Genomic DNA, 3,704 nt, shown 5'->3' with positions numbered 1-3,704 from the left:
TTGTCACATTAGTTTGTTGCCACGCGGATAAAAAATATAAAATAAAAAAAAGAGTAAAGGTTAAAATTTGAATGTAACCAAAACTGGTTTTTTTATGTAAAAAAAAAAACTATAATACATAAAAAAAATTTACCATGTGTTAGGTACCAGACTTTTTTTATAAACTAAAATTTTGGCACAAATAAAAATAATTTTGATATTATAATTTTCTTAAAATTTTATTGATATACCTGAGGTTTTGCAAATCTGAGGTTTGCCTTTAGCAAATAAGATTTGTACTGGAATGACATTTCCCACCTTGAGGTGAAATTTTGATCCTTATGGTTTATTAAATTACACATTGCACCCTATAGTTTTTAATTACACATTGGCTCTAAAGTTGTCTAAATTCTATATTGGTCCCTAAAGTTTATTAAAGTACACATTGACCCCAAATTAATCAAATAGATGACTTTATACTTAGCATTCAACGGTGTTTGAACCATTATACTTAGGACCTTAAGTGTTAATCTGATATTAAATCCTTGTGTTTACTGTCTGTCATGTTTATACACTTGCTGATTTATGATTATTTTAAACTTTCAAACGGATTCTGATGTTACGTGAAACTTAAAATGGGGAGTAGGTGCACTGGGTGACTTATGTAGTTGGGTTATACCAAGTAGACATTAACAAGGAAAGAGAAACAAAAGATGAATTGTCATACTTCTAATAGTTATGGGCGACCTACTAGGATACTAACGTTAAATGCTCTCCATTATCTTCCACATTGCCTCTCACTCACATGCACCATATCAATACACTTGTAATAAAAGAACCAAGGATGGTAAGCCAAGACATGAGATGAAAATACGGAATTGCCCTCATCAGATTTGTCTTCCAATTTTTTCTTGCATGTGTTGAGGTGGGGGTAGTTTAGGTATTTTACGTATTCCTTATTTCACTCAATGAAATTGTACTTTCATTTCTGGATTTTACTGAAAAGAGTAGTAGTTTATTACTTCGGCCATAAATTGATGCGGCGCCATCTCGTTTCTTTTTCCCGGATTTTGAGGGTTGAAAGTGGAAACATAGGGACACAAGCAAAGAAAGTCTCAAGTCATGAGTGTGTTTTTCCTGAATTTCCGAGAGAACAGAGAGATGTCTTCCTTGAACGAAGCCCACTTTCCTCTCTCTATCTTTGCTATTGAAAGAAACCAATCTCTCTCTAGCCCTCTCGCCGTGAACATCTCTCCTACTACCATCGTCACTTTCACTTTTCTGACGACAACCACCGTAGCAATATAGCACCGCTTCCAACATCATGCAAAAGGTGCTCAATGGTATTCTTTGACCATCATCACGCAAAAAGTTTTCCTTGTTCCGTTTCATTTTGCGTTTTTGTTGTTGGTGATTGGTCGGATCATAAAAACTACCATATCAGCTATTGTTATCAACATTTTTTAATCTATAAATTTTGTTGGGTTTTGTTTGTTTAGGTGTTGGTACTGAATTAGATTTAGAGAGAAGAGGAAAAAGAGAGAATTTTAGATGATGATAGAGTTCTTTGAGCTGGTTTGCAAGGGAGTTGTGGTGTTTCGTCACAGAGCCAATTTCTGCTTCCACGCTTTCTCCTCTCATCTTGCTTTTCGATCTCTCAGGTGCATCTCTCTCTCTCTCTCCAAATTTGATTTCTGTAATTAGATTTGGTGGGTTAACTCTGTTCCAATTTTTTCCCATCATTTTGTGTTCGCACGCTACTGGTGATTGAAGGCCAGGTGATCCAATTGGATAGATGGCTTCAAGTTGAAATTTCAGTGTGATTTGAGGAGAAAAGAATTGCAAGATTACCATCTCTGAAAAGGTCAATTTTAATGTCCTGTTTTTTAGGAATTTTGTTGATTTTGTGCAACTTTTGGGAAATTTTGTTAAAGTTGGATGTTTGCAGAAGTTCTTTATGGGCCTGTCATTGAAGGATTAAAACATTTCAATAGCAAAATAAGGGTTCCTTTTGCGCCTTGAATAAGATAGAGGTACCAAATTCATTCCGTTTGTTCAATTCAATTTCCATAAAATCCGTGGTTCATTGAAGTTAACCATTTTATTTTTTTCAGTTTGCGAAAGCTCGTTCCTTTTATGAAAGAAGGCGGGTTAGTCTCTATGAGGTTTTCAGGTTATTTTATACCCCTTCTCCCTCTGTCCGCAAATGCAAAAATACTGTTATTCTCAAGTTTGCAGTACAAGTGTTCGGTGAAACATAGGAGTATCATCTACGGAAAAGAATTACTGTAGAATTCTTCACTAATTGTTCTAAAGTAAAATTTTGTGTTCTAACAGGAAACTGTCTCCTCGGTTAAACTAGTAAATTTCCTCACCCCTCTTCTTCCATGTTTGATAAGGGAATGGCGTTCGTGATCTAAGCATTTTTGGTAAGTGAAATCTGATCAAATGTCTCATTTCAAAGTAGCCATAAATTGTAGTCTAGAGTTGAGTTTTTCTGTTTTTGGTGTAATCATTTTTATCGGTTTCCTATTTTAGTTCATTTTTACTTTCTCGGAGCACGTTTTATAAGCATCTCTTATTTGTTGATTTTTCTTGATAGCAAGCTCATATGTGCACCTTACAGAGGCTAACTATTTCCATGGAATTCCTTCGAGCTCTTTGGGACTTCTGCAAGGGAATCCATGAAAACTCATTGTAATACTTAACAAGGAATTCACAATCAAAAATTCATTATTAGTGCTTTGGATTTTAGCTTAATAGTAAGGGAGGTATGTGTGGATGATAATATTATTCTTATTTTTTTTCTTGGCAAAAGAAATTCATTAATCTTTGAAAAAGATATACAAAGATTAAACAGACCAAGGACACAACAACAACCGTCACCCGAGACCCACAAAAGGAAGGCAAGGCGCCCACCAAAACAAAAAGGAACCACCGAAAAGAAACGCCCGAACCTAGCTACCAAAACACCTCCAAACCTCAAAATCCAAACACCTACAATATTCTTCTTATTATGTTTGTGTGGGTATCATTGGTACAAATTTGTTCGTTTCAAGTAGGTTTATCTGATCACGTTAAGTTTGGAAGCCTAGGTTTGGAGGTTTATTACTGCAGATATATAATTTTTGCAGTTATTGTTTTTCTTATTTGGTAAGTTATTCATATAATCTGATGCGAAATATTTTTGCAGTTATTTATTTATTTATTTTGGTTTGGTCAGTTATTCATATAATCTGATGCGAAATAGTGTGACATTACTATGTTTTCGATCTATTTTGCAGGTAGGAAGTCATGGTTCCATTTTGACCAAAGAAGAGATGAGGCACACTCTTTCTCCCCTTGGAAAGAAATTAAATTGTATCTGAGCAGACAAATTGATGGGAAGGAGATATCGTTTTCTAAACAGCTTGTCCATGTGAGCTCTTACTAGCAAGTAGCATGTTTGTCTTGGCATTTGGAGTAAATGGGTTGGCAGGATGGCTACTTCAAGTTATTAGTAGTTATTTAGTCTTAAGATGAATGAGTACAGACCGAGAAAGGGTGGCAATGGGAAGGAAAAGGATGAGTGCTATAAGAAAATCATCCATGAGACACAGCAATAGTAGATATGTCCATTTTCGTGTTGTTCCTTTTCTACTACTCATCACTACATGAACAAACAATGTACGTATATTAACTTCTTGACTACCAATTACACAATGAGTACACAAAAACGTGTGAAG

General features: G+C 35.1%; 1 long non-coding RNA gene across 3 annotated transcripts; it reads left to right on the top strand.

The window, feature by feature from the left end:
• The first annotated feature begins 1,195 nt into the window (after nucleotides 1-1,195).
• On the top strand, nucleotides 1,196-3,704 carry LOC131311336 (uncharacterized). Of its 3 annotated transcripts, XR_009195474.1 has the most exons (5): nucleotides 1,196-1,640; nucleotides 1,753-1,843; nucleotides 1,928-2,012; nucleotides 2,094-2,340; nucleotides 3,264-3,704. It is a non-coding gene; the product is annotated as an uncharacterized LOC131311336 (long non-coding RNA). The 3 variants fall into 3 exon arrangements; XR_009195472.1 differs by having other exon boundaries at nucleotides 1,753-2,012; XR_009195473.1 differs by lacking the exon at nucleotides 2,094-2,340 and having other exon boundaries at nucleotides 1,753-2,012.

This window comes from Rhododendron vialii, chromosome 12a, assembly GCF_030253575.1.
Source record: "Rhododendron vialii isolate Sample 1 chromosome 12a, ASM3025357v1".
Taxonomy (NCBI): Eukaryota; Viridiplantae; Streptophyta; class Magnoliopsida; order Ericales; family Ericaceae; genus Rhododendron; species Rhododendron vialii.
Note: the sequence above shows the minus strand (reverse complement) of the source record. Positions and strands in the feature narration are given on the sequence as shown.